This window comes from Notothenia rossii, assembly GCF_949606895.1.
Source record: "Notothenia rossii genome assembly, chromosome: 3".
NCBI classification, from domain to species: domain Eukaryota; kingdom Metazoa; phylum Chordata; class Actinopteri; order Perciformes; family Nototheniidae; genus Notothenia; species Notothenia rossii.
Genome location: NC_136901.1, coordinates 19549119 through 19572291, shown reverse-complemented (window position 1 = coordinate 19572291; position 23173 = coordinate 19549119). Strand labels below are relative to the sequence as shown.

At 39.3% G+C, this 23173-nt stretch overlaps 1 protein-coding gene and 1 long non-coding RNA gene across 5 annotated transcripts in view; one reads left to right on the top strand and one right to left on the bottom strand.

The window, feature by feature from the left end:
• adam19a (ADAM metallopeptidase domain 19a) overlaps positions 1-23173 on the bottom strand; it is a 355481-nt gene that overhangs the window by 214044 nt on the left and 118264 nt on the right. The window lies entirely within an intron of this gene.
• On the top strand, positions 391-7400 carry LOC307031763. Of its 2 annotated transcripts, XR_013806067.1 has the most exons (5): positions 391-502; positions 4152-4439; positions 5326-5436; positions 5696-5967; positions 6813-7400. It is a non-coding gene; the product is annotated as an uncharacterized lncRNA (long non-coding RNA). The 2 variants fall into 2 exon arrangements; XR_013806068.1 differs by lacking the exon at positions 391-502 and having other exon boundaries at positions 3696-4439.

Below are 23173 nucleotides of genomic sequence, written 5' to 3'. Positions count from 1 at the left end.
ATATCACCTGTTGTGCGCATGTGAAAAGATTTTGTGCATGTGTAAAAAAGTTTTGTGCACACAGATATAATTTGCTGGTGTAAAAACATTTTGCAGCTGTAGAAATATTTTGTGCGTGTGTGAAAAGTTTTTGCAGATATAATTTGCACGTGTAAAAAAGTGTTGCAGGTGTAGAAATATTTTGTGCAAGGATATTTACAACAGTGAGGTTTCACAAAGTCTGAGATACGGACACACAAATTTCCTATCTGTTTGAGCAAACCTGAAGTTACAAGCTACAAGCTGCTATTTACGAGTACGAATTTTGACCCTGTTTTTACGCCTGAGTATGCTAGCCAATCAGCACGTTGCCCAATGAATAGCCAATCAGCACGTAGCCCACTAACCATCCAATCATAGGACACAAGGTTCTAACGCGTTCGTTTTGCTGACCTGCGCCACTTGGAGCGTGCTTGCGGGAGTCAACATGGAGGAGCCCGAGGCGAACTCTTGTGGGACACAGGTGGGTTAATTACATGCTACCACGGAACATGCCACTACAGTTTTAATTAACTAACATTACATCGTAATTAACTAAATATATCAAGACAGCTGTGCGTGCATCCCTGAGTTACTTAAATGGTATATTTAACGCTAGCTAGTTGATGTGGTCTTTGCTATTGTCTTAGCTAGCTACAGTCTGTTGGCTAAATTAACGTTTGTTGTTGTTGTGCCGTTTGAATGAGTAACGTTAATGTTAAAGAAATTAATGCAACACTTGTCGGGTGCTTCCTGACATAATGCCCCGGGCATTTAATATGGAGAGGAAGGTAACGTAACGTTAGTTAGCCAAAGGTCGAAAAGGTTCAGTTTCCAATCCGACTTGTGTTCACGTCAGCTGGAAAATAAAGCAAGTGAACCGAAAAGGAACGGTAAAGTGGGCTAACCATACGATCTTCATAATCAATCATAAATAACTGTAAGGCCTACTCAACACAAATGCTCCTTACAACCCGCTGCAATAGACGATGAGCGATTCATGTTTTCTTAAAAATCAATCAATCATATACTCTACAGCAGGCCTATTCAACTAGCGGCCCACGGGCCGAATCAGGCCCTTCAGAACTTTTTTCTGGCCCACAAGAGGTTGCCTGCAAATCGAAATGGCATATGTGTAATAGCATAAATAAAACTAATGTCTGATCACAGTAAATCCGACGATGCGGCGAAAACGCTGGTTTTTCCATTCATTTGAATTATTTTTAATCCGTTATTTTGCCTGCCTGCCGTAGTGTCGCTTTACAACGTAAAGCGACACTACAATTCAAATCACGGCTCGTTTTCTGCCAGTTTTCCCGTGGGCTCAGAGGAAAGGAGAAGGAAAGTACAGGGACTGCTAGCATCATTTGAACGGAGTCAAGTGGCTTTTAGTCGCTTTTGCACGGAACAAGAGAGAGCTACGATAGCATCCCTGTGAGTAGCCTGGACACTAGCCAGACAGAAGAGGCCCTTTACCGACGCGGAGACCGTTAAAGAATGCATGCTTGCTGTCATTGATGAAGTGGTTATTGACCAAAAAGTAAAAGACAGCGTCACTTCAGCCATTAAAAAAGTACCTCTCTCAGACACAACAACACTTCGCAGAGTGGAACTACTTGCAAAGGATGTGTCGGGGAAGCTTTTGGAAAACCTTCGAAAAGCAGAGTTTATATCAATCGCTGTGGACGAATCAACTGACTGTACTGACATGGCCCAGCTGTGCGTCTATGTGAGGTTTTTCGATGGAGTTCGCTTTAGGGAAGAACTTCTGGGGCTTATTCCGTTGGAGGGACACACTACAGGTGAGGTTATCTTTCAAAAGATAGTCTCGTTTTTTAACGAACGTCAACTGGATTTAAAAAAAGTGTGCCTCTTGGTCACTGATGGCGCCCCAGCTATGATCGGCAGAGTGCAGGGGCTGGTTGCACGTCTATCTGCCATAGCCCCACACATGCAGTATTTACACTGTATTATTCATCAATCTGTGTTGTGTGCAAAGCTCAGTGGTGATTTGAAAAACACCATGGACACTGTCATGAACATTGTGAATTTCATTCGCTCAACCTCCAGCCTACAACACCGCCTGTTCCGTCAGCTGCTTGCTGACACGTTTGCTGAACACGCGGACTTACTCGTCCATAACGATGTCCGATGGCTCAGCAAAGGAAAGGTCCTGGATCGTTTCTGTGAACTCCGCCAGGAGATTGTGTCTTTCCTTCTCACGAGTAAGCACAAACGAGCTACAAACCTCTTGGAGCGCATGTTAGATGAACAGTTTATGGCAGATGTTTACTTTCTGTGTGACATTTTTGGACACTTGAACACTTTGAATTGCGAACTGCAGGGGCGCGAAAAGTCTATCGCTGATTTGGTTGAAAGACTTTGTGCCTTCAAGACAAAGCTAACGATCTTCAAAACAGACCTAATGACAACGAAACTACTGCACTTCCCAAAACTCTGTGCATTTATGACCACATCACCTGGAGCAAACATAACGCCAGTCATGACAGACTTCATGACAAAATTGACTGATAACTTTACTGACAGATTCCAAGGCTTCAGCATTCCAATTGAGGTATTGCAGTTTGCCCGTGACCCGTTTTCCATCAAGCCTGATGCAGACTTCTGTGCAAAAGTAAAAGAGGTCATATCTTGCATTGATGAGAGCCTCTTTCAGATGGAGCTGGTTGATGTGCAGTCTTCCTTTGCTTTAAAACAGCTCCTGCAGTCTGAAGGTGTAGTGGACTTTTGGTCCAACCATGTTAGCCAGTATCAGTACCCCACAATGAGGAAGGTGGCCTTGCTTATACTGACAATGTTTGGATCTACCTATACTTGTGAGTCTAGCTTTTCTCATATGAATGCCATCAAAACAAGGGCACGTTGCTCCATGACCAATGAAAAGTTGCATGAGTGTCTCAGGATTGCTCTTACCACTTATGAGCCAAACTATGCTGAAATAGCTAAATCAAGGCAGTGTAATTTATCTCACTGACTCAAACAGGCTAAACATGACAGAAGTCTGATGCATGGTATGTATACAGATCTGTTTTTATGGTCATTCATTTTATGGTCATTCAAATAGCCTACTTACTGTTTCGAAAATTGTAAAAATGTTTCCAAGATATGAATGTTATTGTGAGTCTGATGGCTATTGTTTTACTATGTTCTATTTGCATTTAGTATTCGATTTTATGGACTTGTGTTGTCTTCAATGTACCTTATGTATGCTTGGAAGTGTTGAGGATATTATACACAGGGCTACTTACTGTTAATGTGATGAATACTGTTTTATTATATTCATCTTGTTTTGTACATTAGTGGAAATGGAACTGTTAGGGGAAAAAACCTCATGTCTCCTTAGTTTTAAAGATGCAACATTTTGCACTTTTGTGTCAAGCCTTGTAACCCGAAGCTTTCCTACTTTTTTATGGACTGGTTGCTTTCTGTAATGATTTATGTTGATACAATTAAAGTTAAAAAAAGGGATGCACTTGACTAGTTCATTTAATGTATTAGTATCTATTAACACTATGTAAGCAAGAGTTATTTGTAGTGATTCCTTGACAAAGTATTGTGTGGCCCACAAACCCCCTGTGATTTTCCTATTTGGCCCACTTGCTAATGAAGTTGAATAGCCCTGCTCTACAGTATATGATTGATTTATGTATTAATTATTTTATTTGTTTAAATATAATTCTATATTTTTTTCATATACTCTACAGTCCATGCATTATACTTTTTTGCATGAAAAGGGCAGAACTTCAAAAGCTTTAACCTGAAACACATGCCTCACTACTCGAGTTCAGGCCAAAATTAGCCTTACTTCATTAATTTAAAAGACCAATCAGCAATATTTAGGACACAAATAACATATTTATAACAATAAATGCTCTTCCTCAGCTATGTTTTATATAATGTAAACACAAGCAGTATTGTAGCCAAAGATAAACATTTCACTATACATTGTGCGGGTCATCTTATGTAGGCGCCGACCACATCATGTTATTCAGCACAACACCACAAAAAGGGGTCTGGCGATGGACACGAAGATTATTTCAATCATCAAAGGACTTGGTGGGACAAGATGTGGTGTGGATACATCAAGCAATTAATACCTTTTTATTTTGCAGATATGGTATGGTAATATTTGGTGGAATTGATGGATTTTCAAGAAAGGTTAGTGCTTCCTGGAGTTTATTTTACAATTGACCAAAAGTGAATTGATATTAAATGCCATTTTTTAAAGTTAATTATCACGCACATACAGTATGGGGTCAGTATTTAATTCATTAATAGGTTATTTGAGTACTGTGTTTCTGTGGTGCTTACTTTTTCCAAGTAGCCAATAACAACAAGGCGGCTTCAACAGCTCTGCAGTTCTTCCTTGAGGCTGTGGACAAACACGGATTTCCATCCAGGTAACAGGCTATTTCTTGTTTTGTGTGTGTTTTTTTTACATGTAAACATTGGATTATTGTAAATACTGAATATGAAGAAAAATGTCAGGTGCACTTGATACAGTTAAAAGAACACTGATTTGTATCAGTCTAGGCCATTTTATAAAAATAAGGTAGACTTTTGTCATGGCAGCCGTATTGACATGAACTAGCAGGTAAATACAGGTTAAATTAATTAAGTTGATTAAGGTTCCATTCTATTTAGTGCAGTAGAGCCTTTCCAGTGAGCCAACATGCACAATAGCAGCACCCTGACTGTTTGATCTGAATGGAACAGAACATTAATTAGTATCACTGGTAACACCTGTGTTTACCCTACTATTTTATGTCAAAATGGCTGCTTTTCAAAAAGGTCTATAGGCCTACATGATCAACAGATTTTTCACTAAGTTTTACAAGAAAAGTTGTAAATTGATAGTTGGGGATATAGTGCCTATTAAGCAAAGGCCCAGGAAGCCCTAGCACCCCCTATATGTCATTTCTGAAACAACACCAGTGATGACACTTATGGGGATGGCCTTAGAATGAGATTGGATTATTCATTCCTTGTTTATATTACTTTACATGACCTCATGACATATTCCCAATATTATGTGTAGGTCTTTCCAGTGATGTGCCCATAAAGAATTTTTCAGTCTCATACTAAAACCTCTTGTTTCTGTGGTAACAAAATCTTTAAAACTGCTGGTTCCCTGGGGGATTAGCCAGTAGCCAATAGTGAAGCTTGTTAAATGGCTATAGCTGTACTTAGAAAACTGGAGATACAGCCAGCTCTAAGAGTACAGAGATTCAAATTTCACATTGTCAAATTACTTAACATGGTATCTGTATGGTTGTACATGTCAAGGGTCAGAGGAGACCAAGGTGTGGAAAATGTGGACATTGCCAGACATATGTTTGACGTTCGTGGGTGCGGCAGGGGAAGCTTCATCTCAGGGAAAAGTGTTCATAATCAAAGGTAATATCAGTGTATGGTTGTAGCTTCTGTCATAAAGCTTTCTTTGGTCAAAATATCTTTTGCTAGTGTATCACTTAATAGTGACGTGCTGCCATTAATTATGGTGCTAAAAGTTGTTGCTGAGATTAATGTACATATTAGTGTTATTAGGGATGGGGAAAAATCCATTGAGTTACTATTTGCATTTTTTGCAACCTAAAGGTGTGATAATTGTTTACGGACTGCATTTATTCATTTATTTTTGTCAACTGTCTTTCAGGATAGAGCGCCTGTGGCGTGACGTGTGGAATGTCGTGTCAAGTATTTATTACGATCTGCTCCGCATATGTACAGTGGAAGCTTGGCCCAGCAAATTGCACACACCTTTTCTGTGCTCAGTATGTCTTTCTGCCCCGAATTCAGGAAGATCTTGACACATTCACAGATGGCTGGAATAACCATTCACTCCGAACAGAACGTAACCTCACTCCTAACCAGCTGTGGGAAATCGGGAAGAGTCAAAGCCCTGTCAGCCCTCCTGACAACTTCGAGGTAAAGGGGAAAAACTGTTTTGTAGTTTTGTGTTTTATTCACCATTGTGGAGGAAGCCAATGTTAGCACACCTTGCTTTCTTTTAGAAGTCATAACAATGTTAGTATTTGGTTATATGTTTATTTGACAAAATCCTTACACTGTTCTTAATATTATAATGAAAATGCAACACACGGGAACTGGAATTTAGCCTACCAGGACCACTGTGTTTCACTTTACCAGGCATCTTCCAATAGTACACAGCAATAACCATATGCATAATCAGGCTACAGCAGAATTACAATTTGTGTCAAAGCCAACAATGGGCTATGCAACACAATGTAACATTGAGTTTCAGTTGCATAGAATAGTTTTGTTGATATACAAAGACATAGGCCACAATCCGAAAAGAGTAAAACTAATGAAAACAACTACTGTTGTAGTTGTTTTCATTTTATTTTTCTTTGAATTTGTAGGCCTCAAAAAGAATATTGCAGGAAAAAAAGATGCTGACTTCTTTCACTGGTAAATGAACACCTGAAAACTGCAATGAATATGCAGTGCACTAGTCTATTTAGTCTGTACAAGGATAACATTTAAACTAAATAAATGGCTTAATAAATTACAGTTCAGTAATGCATGTCAAGTGATTGAAATCTAGTTTAGTGTTCATGTCAAGATTGACAAAACAACAATTTAATCAGTGGGGTGGAAATAATTTAATAATAAATAATGGACTGTATTAGTCATTTAGAATTTGTATTTGTAGGGAGCCAAATGATTTCTAGAAAAGGTTCCTGACCACTGTTTTAGGGTGTCATCCCATGTAATTATTTTTAACAAACCCGATTACTTTTTTATTTCAGGGGATCCATTTTCCAGATGTGGAAATTGCAGACATGGATCAAATTGGAGTACAGGTTCCTGAACTGGCATCTCCCCTGGGCATCGAAGAACTGGAAGGACTGAATCAACTTTTTAATCCTACTGCTCCTTCATTGTGTTTTGGGGCAGACATCTATAGTGCTGTAGTTCACTACATAGAGGGTGTCCTTGAATCAAGTCAGGAAGCATAAGGCACAATGCATACTAACTTTCAGCAGTGGAAGAAGTATTCAGTAATTAGTTGCATATAAATCCTTTATATCCTGTTGGCTAGTTTAATCTCCATCAATGCATCATATTCTATAAGATCATCATGTGTTTGTATCTTTGTCTCTGTCCTGTGAAAACCACGTATCTCTACAAAGTCAGAAAAACAGCCTGTTTTTAGCTTTGTGACGACTACTTTTCAAGCTGATCCAAGAGGCTTTTTAAAGAGTTTATTTAGCTGAAGAAGAATTTAAGTAACACTTCATCCTTCAGTTGATCACAAACATTCAACACCAACACATCTGGAGATACGTGGTACTTTTGTGGGGGTGGTTGGGTAGAGGGATGATGGAATATATATATATATATATATATATAGGGCATGACTGTTATATTCTCATTTTGAAAAGGAAAATAAATGTATTTCAATTTTAGAGGCCTACTTTATTTGTAGTAACCTGAAATGTTACTCTTAGAATAACATGGCTTTCCACTAGCTAATGCAGTTCCTTGTTACATGAAAGATACTACAGTAGAAGTATAATGTTCTATTTTAGAACTCACAATAATGTCCCTACCTTTCATCCTGACATTGACTTCTGTTCATTCCGCTACGACTTGAAAAAATCATTTTCAGAGACTTCAACCTGCATTCAAAATAGTCCCCGGGGAAATGTTTACACAGCAAATGATCAGTTCTGTGGTTTATGAATGGAAATTACTTTGTTAGCCGCAGAACATTTTAAGGTATATAATATAATAATTCAAATTTTGATTGTTGTGAAAAATGTAAAATGTGGGTAAATTGAAATGAGGCAAACATCCAAAGTCACTGGTCAATGGTTTATTTCTTAGAATCTTTGGATACAAGAGCTGTAGGATTCAAGTAAATACATCAGCAATAACAAGTACTGTAATAGACCATTTTCAAAATATTGACTCTATTAACAGAATGAATGATGCCATTGGTTACAACTACCTGAACCAGGTGCCAGAACTACATATGGCACAATCCAAACAGCCCTTCCAACAAAATGCAGTACAAAAAGAGTACCAGGCAAAGGTTATAGTATCTGTCACAAAATGTCATGTTCAAGTTCAATTTTGAGCTGACCACTGGAACAAATGAAGTAGTAATAATCTCAAAAGGTTTCGTTTCTGTGAGTCGATATTCTTAAAATGGAGATCTCTTTTCAGGTGAAAGAATACCAAAGACAAAATCCCTTTTTACACCAATGAGCAAAAGCAGAAGCTCCGTAACACTGAAACAATGTTTTTTTTGCAACAGAATCATACTGATGAGCAGTATCTAAACTAGACCAAAGCCTGTAACATAGGTTGCAATGCAGCTCTCCACATGCTTGGAAAAGTCCTCATAGTTTTGGAAGTGCCCAGGTAAATGCAATGTGCCAAAACATGTGGAAGACTTCAGGTACGCCCCCTTCACAACTCGGACCTTCAAGGTGTCTGTAGGGATTTCCCACCCTACCCAGAACTTTGTCAGCTGTTCGAGTTGGGATGGAGAGGCTGCATTCAAAGACAACAAGAGGTTGTGGACATACATCAAATAAATGACATTTGCGTTTTTAAAGATGAGCTGCATTTTACTGCTTTACCATGTTGTTTTATATATAGGTAAATGGAAATACTTTGTTGGGATAGTACTGAGCCCAAAAAAGGAGGGTGGCACAAAGTAGTATTAGCAAAGACCACATCAACTAGCTAGCGTTAAATATACCATTTAAGTAACTCCGGGATGCACGCACAGCTGTCTTGATATATTTAGTTAATTACGATGTAACGTTAGTTAATTAAAACTGTAGTGCCATGCTCCGTGGTAGCATGTAATTAACCCACCTGTGTCCCACAAAAGTTCGCCTCGGACTCCTCCATGTTGACTCCCGCAAGCACGCTCCAAGTGGCGCAGGTCAGCAAAACGAACGCGTTAGAACCTTGTGTCCTATGATTGGATGGTCAGTGGGTTACGTGCTGATTGGCTAGTCAGTGGGCAACGTGCTGATTGGCTAGCATACTCAGGCGTAAAAACAGGGGCAAAATTCGTACTCGTAAATAGCAGCTTGTAGCTTGTAACTTCAGGTTCGCACACACAGATAGGAAATTTGTGTGTCCGTATCTCAGACTTTGTGAAACCTCACTGTTGTAAATATCCTTGCACAAAATATTTCTACACCTGCAAAACTTTTTTACACGTGCAAATTATATCTGCAAAAACTTTTCACACACGCACAAAATATTTCTACAGCTGCAACATGTTTTTACACGAGCAAATTATATCTGTGTGCACAAAACTTTTTTACACATGCACAAAATCTTTTCACATGAGCACAACAGGTGATATACAACTGCAGACTGTGAAATAATTTGTGAATATTATTGACCCTAATTTGATTCCATAGTTGTGGGGGGGGGGGGGGGTGGGGGGGGGGCACAGCTGGATGCTTTTGTCAGACAAAAAGGATCGCACAGCTTTCTTATACAAATCCTGGGCGAGGTTTCATTTGTAAATGTTTCTCTTTGATTTACTATGCCTTTTGTAAAACAATGGAATCATATAATTTAAATTTGTAATGAACATTATTTGTTAATGTTACATTTTTATCTCCTTTGCTTAGCCCCTTTTTGTCATGACATTGTTGCAGAGGACGGGAAAAAATAAGCCACAATCAGTGATTGAGGAAAGGAGAGTTCAGGGACATGTCCCTGCAAGCTTCTCCCAAAGAGAATTTATCGCTGATTAAATCCACAGAAAGCTCAGATGGAATGAAGATTAGAATACTTTTCTGTAAAAGAAATTCACAATACGTTTTTCTTTGTTCAGTAAATCCTTTGTTGGCCTCTGCTCTTCCTGTGTCTGTTAGAGATGTTAAGATTCACCGATTCACATCGGTGCACCGGCATAAACGTTCAAGATGCAAGTGCACCGCACATCGGCTACAGTTTGGGTTGAACTCACGATGCATCGATTGTAGCGTCTTTGCAAAAAAACGATTCATTCAAATAAAATCCCCTCATCTTGTCAACGCTCAGCAGAGACGATCTTTGATCTTTGCTTCGTCTCTACGGAGGCCGAGAGTCTCAGTTATCAACACACATGGAAGTCGAGGAGAAAGAGGAATACAGCGCACCGAAAAATACCTACAAATCAAACGTTTGGCAACACTTGAGATTTTTCAAGAAAGACGGTCAATTTGAAAAATCGCTCGCAAATTCTAAACGATGCCGAGCCGCTTTAAAGAACACAAGTAGTACGAGGAACTTAGCGACGCACATAAAGAGGCGACATGGGGTCTGCGGCTGAAAAGAGAAACCTGAAAGTTAGACATATGAGTTCAATCACTCAGTGAGGTGTTCTGTCAGAGAGAGTGGTGTTTAGTTCACAGCAGCCTGTGGCCAATAACAGTTTAAATGTCTTCCTTACTGTTAGCCGTTATGATAGAGCTGTTTGTGAAAGGTTATTTGTATTCTTTATTGTTCCTATAGAAACCACTGCTTTCTGCTCACTGGTGAGTTAGCCTATGAGTGTTAAGCACATCAGGCTGGCAGCTGTATGGGCATTGCACTATGTTAGTTGTTATTTGCACATTGTTAATCATGGGCAATGCATCCTTAAATTGTTTAACTGTGAGGTGTTATACAATTGTACTGTACTCTGGAGAGTTTTTTAAGGTAAACAAGGTAAAAAAAAATAAACAGCATGATGGGATGCGCAGTACTAGTAGAGAAAACCAAATATGTAAAGCACTTTTTTGTTAATGTATGATTTGCTGCATATCAGGAATAAAACAAAAATCCTCTGTCGCACCAAATTGAAGTATCATTATTTTTGCATCGTGTTGAATCGCATCGTATCGACCCGAATCGCATAATGTTGAATCAAATCGTATCGAACTGTATCGCAACAGGGGTGAATCGTATCGTATCTCATCGCCTGGTGTTTCAAATGTATCGTTAATTTATCGTATCGTGGCAACATATTGAGATGCGCATCGCATCGGCCTCAGTGATGGAGATGAACATCCCTAGTGTCTGTACATAACTGCAGTCCGTTCCCTTTAACAAATCTGCAGCAGGACATGACTACCAGAGAAAGTACCTCCAGAGCTGGAAGACTGACTCATCCACCGCTCATTGGCTTTTGGAGAGAGCAATTTACAATTAAAGGTAATTCTTTGAGTAAGATGTGAAAAAGCCTTTCTGATGTGCTCTCTTTCTGGACAGCAATATAAGGTGCCACCTGGGGAGCGCTCTCAAGGCTTCACAACACCACTATATAATAGTTACAAACAACAGCAGCAATTTCTCACAGCCAATATGGCTGAATTCAATTGCTACATTGTGGCGAGGCATCCAGTAGCAACTGATGAACTGTACACATGTTCTCTCTCACCTCCAGCCGCTGACTGCTCCTGTCTTGAATATTTGTGGTTTTGTGTGTTGACTTGGGGCACGTGTCTCCGATGTTGACAATATGATTATGCCTTTAGCTAGATGCCAATCATCACGAGTATTAATCCATTCAATCAATCAATCAAAGTGCATTTATATAGCCCAATATCACACATTTTACATTTGTCTCAGTGGACTTCACAGTTTGTACTAGGGGTGCACCGAATGGGAAATTCTTGGCCGAAACCGATACCGAAAATAGGAAACAGTTGGCCGAAAACCGAATGCCGAAAGGCCGAAAATGATTAATAGAAATATATATATATAATATAATGTATACATTTTTTACCAATGTTGTTCAGCTACCTGATTATGGAAAAAGACATGATTATGGCAAAACTTAACTTAAATAATAATCACTATTATGGGTCCATAAAACATTTATTCAGCGCTTTTGAATGCATACTGTACATTAATTCCAAATCAACTGCATTTTCTTTTCTCTGTAGGATAACTACAACAAAGTGCATTCAGAACAAAGCCAAATTGCTTTAAAACTGCATAAACATCTAGGCCAGTAGGCCTACACCAAAATAGTGTAAATAAAGACTGTAACAGCCAGGCCTTCAACAACAACAAATGCACCTATAAGTTTGGTAACCTAACGTGTTGTTGTGATGACGTAATCAAAACGCGGCGACAAGCAGGACGCGCGACCATGCTCGCGGCTGGCTCACAGCCAACATGTTTGCCGCTTGGAGATATTTCAAAATATCAGAGAAAGAGGCGCAGATTGCAATTTGTAAAACGTGTTCAGCTGACATTTCTCGAGGGGGTGTAAATGCAAAGACTTTCACCACTTCGGGATTACTCCACCACTTGAAATCAAAACACCCGGACAAATATGCAGAGTATGATCAACGTAACCCTTTCGGCCGAAAGCGCCTTTTTAACAATTTTTTAACCATTTTCGGCCGATAATTTTCGGTGGCCGAATATTCGGTGCATCCCTAGTTGTGTGTTGTCTGGATTTTCCTTTGCTGCCCTGAGTTTTAGTCGCACAGTGATACTTATACCTCTAGAATCTGGGGAATCTCAGATTTCATTTGATATCTTGTTTGTGAAGATCCGATAAGTAATACAATATCTCTACCGTGAGTTCTGTGCTAAGTGCATTAGCATTTTTTCGCTTAGTGCTAAGCCAGAGACTTGGTATTACCCTTGTGTTTCGTTTAGCTAAAGATGGTTCATATCGTCAGTTAGCTGAGTTTCTTCCCGTTAAGTGGGTATGACACTTTCATAGGTTGTTAAATAAAAAATATCAGAGAAAGAGGCGCGGATTGCAATTTGTAAAACGTGTTCAGCTGACATTTCTCGAGGGGGTGTAACTGCAAAGACTTTCACCACTTCGGGATTACTCCACCACTTGAAATCAAAACACCCGGACAAATATGCGGAGCATGATCAACGTAACCCTGTTCTCTGACATTCGGTGATATTTTTTCGGTGCTTTCAGCCGAAAGGGGCTTTTTAACCATTTTCGGCCAATAATTTTCGGTGGCCGAATATTCGGTGCATCGCTAGTTTGTACAGAATATGAATACGATGCCCTTGGACCCTCACATTGGACCGACGTGCAATATATGTTGTGTGTAAATTAAAAAGATAATACATTTACAAAATAGGTAGTCCAAATGCTTGAAAATGCATGTGTCTAGGAATAAGAAGAAGATGGATACAGGTGGATGTCATCAATCCTCTGGCTGCCATTAGAGAAGTAGTAAGGTGAGCGTCAGGCAGGACCACCAGGGACAGCCACGACTCAGGATCCTTTATCCATTAGACTTAGTTTGGAAGGAAATGTGTCTTCTGCATCAGTTCAGGACCAAACATATTCAACTCTATTTGCAATGCTGAGAATATGTCACTGTATATGACATATCATAGACTGTCCGCTAAATTCCATTATCAATACCATCTTTTCCTGTGTGCAGTCAGAGGAATCTGGGGCCAATCACAGTTCGTATAGGATAAGACACAAGTCTAGCAAAGGGGAAACCAACTATGTATATACCCAGACATGTTGTCACATGTCTGGGTATGTTGTGATGTTTTGGACTGTGGGAGAAAACCGGAGGCCTTCAATGCAAACTCTGGGAATTTGGAACCCAACACATAGAGGTCAAAGACATCTGCTCAAGCAAGGTCAAAGCAAGATCCCAGCAAATATAGGAAACGTTTTAATTGATCATTGCTGTACCGTGCCTCTCTGCGCATGGACTACCAAATGAACAAGATCAGAAACAGCAGCTTAGTATTTCATTATTTCCTGATCCTACCTTTCTATATCAGGGGAAGAAGTTTTTGTTCAGCGTTCTGAAACCTGGAGTTAACATATGATCTGAAAAATGGACCACATATAAAATACATAGTAGTAGAACAACATCTGGACTTGACACAATGCAATGGAACACATTTTCCGAGTGAATTGCTTTTATCGACATGATTGTGAACATATTGGATGAGAGAAGTAACTCAGTTGTGAAAATCACCAAAACCAGCTGTTCTGTTGCTGAAACAGTCCCTCTCTTTCCTGACTGCTCAAGACATCTACAAACCATCTCTATTTCTTAGTTGTTGAGGAAACAGGACCACCGATTCTGGTCATTTTCTTCTTGTATTATTAGTTCTGATTGCAGTAAACCTCTTTGAGTCATTTTTTAGGTTATTGACTTAGATTATTTCAACAATTATTTTCTTCAAATGCAACTCCACATTCCTACCGCAGACAGATTGATCTCTGGTACAATGACTGCACTGCATATTTAACAAATTAGATTTTTAAATGATTATAGATATAACTTTGCTCTCCTTACTAATTTGCTATCAGATACACAACCCATTACCATTGCCTTGGCATTTAAATGACATCAAACACAGCTGGCGGCTAAATGGGGATTCCATCAAATAAAGAGTGTTTCATTTCTCATCACAACTCGGTTGGAATATATCAGGCTTTAGAAGTCCTCCACGACAATCATTAAAAGGAAAATAGGAATCTAAAAGTCAAGGCATTGCATGTTTCTGAATCTCAAAAAGGACAAAGATGAAACACTAATCTCTGTTCATCATTAGCATATTGTATTCATCCAACATTGTTTACAACAAAAGGACATTTAACTGATATTGTGACCAGCTCTGTGATAAGCAGTCCATTGTAAAGTCACTTTATTATGCCAGCGTTGTACTCAAGATCAAGACTCAATCTTCAAAACAACTTTACTTCAAAACAGGGGGGTTGGAAGTATAATTTTCTACAAAATAATTTCCATATAAATCAAATATTTTGGAGTCTAAAAAGCATATTTCTTCTTGCCTCCTCCCGTGGAAGTATCACTCTGATGTGGCTCAGCACGTCATATTTCACTGGGCAACTTTACAGCAGGCTGCCTCTTTTAAGGAAAATGAAAATATCTTACAAACATATCAAAAATACCCAATTAGAGAGGTTGGGAAAAGGACCAGGACTGAATAACGAATGTGACTATCAGTCAAAACCAGTGTCTTATTCAGGTCACTTCTGCATTTCAGAGCTTTCTAGAAGAAATTAAGAAATTGAAGCCCCATGGTGAATCAAGGTCGTAAAGACCTGAACAGAAAATTGTGTGCACCCTGCAAATATAAGAGAAAAAGTGAAATTACAACAACAACAAAAGGCCGAAGTGCCCGGTCTCTTCTATTAAGACTTTTGTTGCTTGTGTGCGCACTAAGCTACCTGAGGACCATAAAGAAGTTAAGGAAGTCACTCCGTTAGGGCTAATTTATCGGCTTATAAAGTGAGACGCTCCCTACTCACTGTGCTCAGCATCTTACTTTATCTTAGGGGCATGAAATTTGTTTGGAAATGGAGGTGGGTGGCTGGATGAATGCTGATTGGAGAAATGTTTTATAAAACCTTTATATTTTATCTTTGCTGAAAAGCTCTTGTGTTTACCTATTTATTATTCACCTGAAGCCATAAACAGCATTGCTCCGAAGCCATTAGAAAATAAAGAGCCTTTTAGGAGCACTTGACATCGACATTCAGCATTCAGACTAGTATGAAAATATCAGTGTTGTCCTTTGGCATTTTTATTTTATCCTAAAACACCTCAATACTTTTGCCTTGAACACATTTTGTGATCAATAACGTGGGCTGCGTACAGTGAACTGCATTACCAGCTGCTGATAGACCAACCCTGATAGACACGTTTTCAGTTAAACCAACAGCAGTGTTAAGTGAGCAGACAGCAAGCTGGGCTGACTTTGGTTGGAAAGCTGATGCTGGACCTATTTGAGACCTCGGGTGCTTGGTTTTCATTCCCTTCATTGACAGACCTATGTTATAGTCACTACGGGCCTTTCTCATTTCACTAATTTCCCCTCCTCGACTCCTATCCCCGTGTCTTAGTCCCGCCCACAGGAGATGCGAGCGGAAGACTGAGGAGGGGAACCGAGGAGAGGGCAGGGGAAGCAGCAGGCGGTTAGAGAAATGAGAACTCCTCTCCTCTGAGCGGTCATTTTAAAGAGACGTCCATTAATGATGACAGGAGGCACAGCAGCACTCTGTCTGATGGACAGATGTGTTCATGGCCACTTATATATTTACTTTGATTCATTCACAGTGCGGTATAATGAGACAATAACAGGCTACAGATGCGGACATACATACACACATATATATATTACATATATATATATCATTTCAGAATGAAACAAGTATGAGAGCACTCACAGCGTAATAACGTAACACTATCAGAGACTGGATATATCCCCCCCCTCCCCTCTCTGGTCACTAGAATAAGGAAATTAAATTACGGGCCAAAAGTTTTATAAGTATTTAAAGTAAGCATAGGACACCAAACCAACTGAGGCCTGACACACAATAAAATAATATCCAGGGGATGCATGCAGAGCTGTCATTGGCTGAGATAAGTCCGACCGTGCGCCACGACTCTTTTAAACATCACTGTTGCCGGAAATACATCCGTGGAGGAGCCATCAGTGTATCCTCCAGAGAGCCTCCTCGATCCTCGATGTGCATTTAGAGAAATTAGATGTCCTTCAACATGGCGCGCTGAAATCCATTTCCGGGTCACTACCGGAGGACCGAGGATTCGAGGAGTCGAGGAGGGGAAATTAGAGGAATAAGAAAGGCCCTACATGTCTGAGGCAGGGATATCATGTACATGCTTTCAGGACTGCCCCACTTTCAAGAAGGTGGACCTGCAATTGTCAGTTGTACTGAACTGTACAGAGATGCTCACACCGTTCGTTAAATTAAGTTTGTTTGCCTGTAAACTCGAGGTTTTCAAAACATGTCAAGGAAAATATATTTTCAATTGTCGTTTAAACTTAATAGCAGTTGCTGTTTAGAGAGTAATGGGAGTAATGGGTAATTTGAGTAGATGGTCAAAACCCTTTCTAACCACAGTTTCTTAGCACAATAAAGGGTTGAGGAAAACTGTGCAATTTTGTGAATTAACTTTCATGAATAATGTCACCACAAATGTTTTTTCTTAGACATTGCTAATATCAAATTAATTTGCGTTAATTTGGTTTAAAAAACCAAAGACCTACGTCGGGCCAGGATATTGCCCCTTTTTATTGCAATGGGTCTGAGTTCTGTCAATATGTGCTCATCTACACAAACCTATTTACAAATCCAACAAACAACGTAACATTTGGATCCATTTTGATGATTGATATTCAATTGTTCACTGTCCTTTCAGCTCTGGTTTGGTCTCCAACAACTCAGCTATGTTCACAAGCCTCCAACTGTGTCAGTTTGCTGTTTGGTGCTGAGGTAGATGGTGTATACATTTGACAAAAACTGCTCTACATGGGTGATGCACATATCAACATGCATATCTCAGACCCATTGCAATAAAAAGGGGCAATACCCTGGCCCCATTAGACTTTATATTAATTGGATCTGACCTTACGTAGTTCTTGGGTTCGACTTTGGCTATAGAGAGGCGAAGTCCCGTCAATGGGAAGGGAAAACTTATCTTTCAATCCCGTTTGAATTGTGCCATGAATTACACATATGATGTTTGTCAATCTTAAAAAATAATTTCCATGTCAAAAAAGTCACAGTTTGTCATAAAACTGTTGAAATATTAGACTATGAAAAATACGCAACTCGAAAGACTACAAATCCCAGAGTCGCGTAAGTGATGTAATAACTGATGTCATAATTGTTTTCCTCCACTAAATAAGAGATAGCTACAATAAGATAAATTTAACAAGATGCCTGTGTGCTTAGTACCAGGTTGTTATCATACCAGCAATGGGTCTTGCTCGTTCTTTCGCTTCCCGTCTGATGAAAGTACCAGGAGCGGCTGGATCAAGTTAGCTACCTAGCTAGTAGAAAACATGTTAGTTAGCATTACAGCCTTAGCCTTGTCATTTTTATTAGCCTTAAGATCAGAGCCGCCCCTGGCCAACTTGGGGCCCCAAGCCACATTGTGAGATGAGGCCCCCCCCCCCCCCCCCCCCCCCCCAATCGACAGGAGTGAAACATTCTTTTTGGGAAACAAAGTAGGCTACTTTGCAAATATAATTCCTGTTTATTATTATTATCAACACAGTTACTTTTTTATACAGTGAGGTAAATGGTATATGTGCGTTTACAGGTGAATACGTCTGCATTTCCTGCCAAATACTAGCCTCAAAAACATTAAAATATAATTAATGCAAATAAACTACTTCTACTAATAATAATAATCATAATCAATTCAATAATATAAATACCATATTATTTTTTATTATAATATAATTGTAATATAGTCAAGACAAAACATGCTTATGACATGCTCAAAAACTGATATTTCTTAAATCTGTATTCAAATGTAGTTGCCTCTTTCAGCAATGTATCAACAACTACACACACATTTCTATCAGTATTTCTCTGTGTTGTGGTTGACATGATGATGACTGTTAGGAGTTAAGGGGAGAGGCTGAGCATCACCATGAAATGTGCAAATTGACATACAAATGAATAAAAGGGAAAAAAATGCTCCATGTTTTTTAGACTGTAAACTTGAACTGTTATGTAAGCCAACTAGACAGACAGTTTATCACTCTTCCTCCTGTACATTAGCAGATAAAAGGCATAACATACTTGAATGAATGTTAAATAAAGAATGCTGGAAATAACTGCATCTCCATTAGCCTATATGCTATGCAGAGACTGCCTTCTTCATGTCCTGAATTGCAGCTGATGTTTTAATATGGCAATTGGCAATTTGACTTATACAACATTCGCAAGTTGTACATTTGACTCATACAATAACCCACCTTCGAGTGATGCTCTAGTTTCTTCATGTTTTCTTTTTTTCCCTCTCGGACTGAAACTGTCTTTTCACCGACATCTCTTCACCTGCACTAGTGGCCGTATCAAAGCCGTGATTGGTCAGATGTCGATTCATTGCATTGGTGTCGGGTTACAGACGTGCTCCCCTTGTCACCTCTCACTCTCGTGGGGGGTGCCGGAGAACAGAGCGGAGAACTGCGCACAGCAGCTGAGGCCCTCTGGGCAAGGCGGGGCCCCATGCAGCCTGCGTGATTGACCTGTAGGGAGGGGCGGCCCTGCTTAAGATGAAGTAACATCAAGTGACCCAAAATGTTAAACAGTAAGAGTAGTAGTCATATATCGTGAACCCTTTGAAGAGTACTGTCACACCGTTGTGATCATTTTATAATACACAATTTAAGCCCGGGGGAGAAATGCTAACGCTACATTAGCATCTTCGATCTTTTCTACTTCACGCTATCTGCACAAATGGTTGAAATTAAACATTAAAAAGACCAGGCCGTTCAGAGAGAATCAAAGGAAGGCAGGCAGGCAGCTTTGCATGACATTCTTCTGGACGTGTTTCATTGTGGTGATAGTGAGGGTAGTCAATCGTTTTGTTGACAAGACAGTAGTTACGGCCATCTTGGTGACGTGTGTTGTTGTGCGAGACCAGAGATGTAGTTCATTGAGTGTTTCACACAAAAAAATGTGTTACTTCACAGTTTTACGACACATTTTAATTTGTTTGACTTACAAAATTATATTTTAAATTGACAAACATCATATGTGTAATTCATGGCACAATTCAAACGGGATCGAAAGATAATCTTTCTCTCGCCATTGACTAATTTTTTTAAACTTCTAGAGAGACCCCCGGTTAATCACTTTGAGCAACCGCTTTCTCATTACACACAGTAAAGTGACTCCATGTTAAGCAGTGCATTTAGTTAGAACTGATACAGTGTGCTGTAGCCAAAGTCGCCTGTTAGAGGCAGTACAAAAAACGACTCAATCATTGTGCTGAAACATTCTTCTCCCCAAGGGAAATATAACATTTTCTTGACATCTTCACTAGGCTCAATGTCCTCCTCCAGAAGTCGGAAATGTATAATACAATTGATCTATGGTTTATTATACAGAGATGACCTACAGCGTGAAGATATAGCTTTAAAGCTGGGTCAAGTTTCCAAGGCAAGAGGTGCCATATTGAATTTTGAAACCGTCTGGAGTGCTCTCTAGTAGCCCTTATTATACCAAAAGAGCTAAATAAGAGATACTTGACGAGTGAAGACAGGACGGGTTTCTATCCATCCTTCCACCTGCTGTCCCTCCAGCTTTAGTTCACAGGTGAGCCTTTCCACTTTGATTTCTAAATGAGTCGCCCGAGGGCTGTAAAGAGGGATTCAGAGCAGAGCTGAAGCCCCTTGGGGATTTCATCTAGCATAAGGTAATGAGTACTGGCGTGGTTAAAGAGTCAGCTCGAGCCCTTATCGGAGACTGGCAGGCACAATTCCCAGTTGCTGACATAGTGGCAAGTAGAGGCGAGGAACCCATCGCAGATTGCTTTTGGGGCCACCAGGAAGTCAGGCTCCACCTCCATCCCAGTCACTTTGTGCCACGTCCAAATGGACACAACCCTCAGCTCACTAATTGAAACTTGATGTCCAACAGGCCCTCGCCTCGTACGGCCAGACCCATCTCCACATTTCGTTTAAGGACTGTGCCAGCACTGGAGAAGGTCTGGACCGTAAGTAAAAAAGAAAACCTGGTTTGTTTCTATATCTTTAAACCCAGGCTTGGGGAGTAACGTATTGCATGTAACGGGTCTACGGAATCAGGATAAAAAGATGTTTAACTGTATTCACCTACAGTTACAAAAATTGATGTGATCAGATTAGTGCTATATATATATATATATATATATATTAGGGCCGGGACTTTAACGCGTTAATTAAGATTAATTAATTACACAAAAATTAACGCATTTTAATCGCACTTATTTTTGCACCGCGGAACGCTTCTCACTGGATGAGTTTCAGGGGTACCGATTATACTGGAGCACCAACTAACGTTCATGACTTCAAACAACAACAAACCACAGTGAACAATAGTCAAACGTGAACGAAGAAGCTGATGAGACCGCTTTGGTTGGCCCCGTGGATGGGACATCTTCTTTTTTTTTAACGGACGGATGGAAGCATCGATAAGAGCACGGTTGTTTGTAAATTATGCAAAAAGGAATTTGCATATCACCGCAGCACATCAAGCCTCAAGTATCACCTCAATGCAAAACATATAGCAGCTAGCGTGGACGTTAGCCCGACTCGGAGTACAAGGACCCACACCCAATTCGCGTTGATCAAACAGTGGCCTATGCAACAGATAGATTTTATTTTTCATCAGGATATTGGAAGAATAGGAGGGATTGAGGTCAATCACTGGCACTTTTTTATTTTATTTTAAATGGTACACTTTATGTTGAACTATTTATTACGTTGTTGGTGCAACTGGCACTTTATGTTGAACTGTTTATTGTTTTGGCCAAGGTTATTGAGAGAGTTGGACTGAAATTGATTAGATTTTTTAAATCAACTGTTGGTAAATCAACAAAGTCTGTTATGGCCTCTGAAGCAACAGAGAGATGTTTTCTAATAGTCAGGGTTTCCAATGTTCTGAATGTACTTGAAAGTATTGTGTTTTAGTTAAAAAACAAAGTGTTATAGTTTACAGAAGGTCTACCTACCTATAGGCTACCTGAATCTCTGAAATGTACTATATTCCTAAATATGCTATTGCTACACTTTATGGCAAAAATTGCACTTTTCTGTTGGTCTTTGTTAAGTACCAACTTGAAAAAAATAAACAATGTTTTGTTGCTTAAGCTTATGTATTCAGTCATTATTCAATGGTATACTAAAATCCATGTGAAAAAAATTGCTTCTCACTGTTCTCAGGTCAAATATTTATATATGATTAAAAATGTGATTAATTGCGATTAATTAATTACAAAGCCTGTAATTAATTAGATTAATTTTTTTAATCGAGTCCCGGCCCTAATATATAAAAATAAATATATATATATATATATATATATATAGCTGTACTGCCAGAAATGTCTTTTTGGTTTTCATTTTAGCTACTTTCATTCTTTTTATTATATTTAGTTTTGAAGTAAATGGACGTCTGATTTATGAAACCTAAAAACAGCATTTGTTAATTATAGTATTCTGTAGGCCTTGCCTTAATTTAAGATGACACATTGTTCTGTTCTTAAATAACAGCTTGTTGATATTTCTTTACTTTTGTATTGATTTGCTTTACATTTAATATTGAGTTCATCCCAAAGCAACGTAAAGCAATCAGGTTCAATTACTTTTATAATGTGTTACTTACAGATGTAGCGATTCATTTCAGACAGTTTGAAACGCGAGGGCCGTGATTGGTACGTGATCTGCCCTCGCTTAAGGGAAAACCTCGAGCTTGACTTGAGACCGCCCCCGTGATAGATAAATGTAATTATAATGAAGCCATCTGCAATGGATCATTGATCCACCAGGGGGTGCAGTGGGGTTCCACACTGGAGCTCATGTGAAATAAAGTGAGATACAGTATGCTGGATGTACAGCGGAACTTTGTTAAGATCCATATGTCACGGATATCATACTACTGTGCTAAATAAGAGACATGTAATCATTTACAAAACATCACCATGTTGTTATTTAACAAAATAATGTTGTTATTCGAAAAAAACGAACGGGAGGAAATGCAGCCCGGCTCTCGATTTTTAATCCTAATTTAATCATCATCTTCACCACGATCATTTATGCTTATGTTCGCCGAATTGACATGAAATCACTGACACATATGAATATACTGTATTCAACTTCATTAAAACGTTATTAACGTGCCTAAACTCAGTAATTCACTAAAAATATTTATATTTTAATGGAGCTTCGTCGGTCGATCAGGATCCCAAAGTCTAGCGGAGGGATCCTCATCTGGATGAAGGGTGTTATTTTCCCCATAAAGAACAAGTCGCTGCAAATTATCCCGCTTATTACACGGCCACATTCTCAACAAAGTAACGACATGACTCCCAATATTAATTGAAATGCTTTTATGGATTTAGAAAATGTTTTTATTGATTTAAAAAATAGTTGTATGTATTGATTTAAATTGATTTGCATCCGCTAAGAAAAATAGTCCGTTGTTACCGTTTTTTAAACAGTCTGAATGAAACGGCAGCTCTCAGCTGTGTATTTACACAACTAATGGCCCATCAACCACAGCTCTCTCCCCCCCTCCCCCCCTGATCTTTCTTCTCCAGCAGCTAAATTAACAGTAGATTACTCTGAGTGACCATAGACTGTATGTGACAAGCTTACAGTT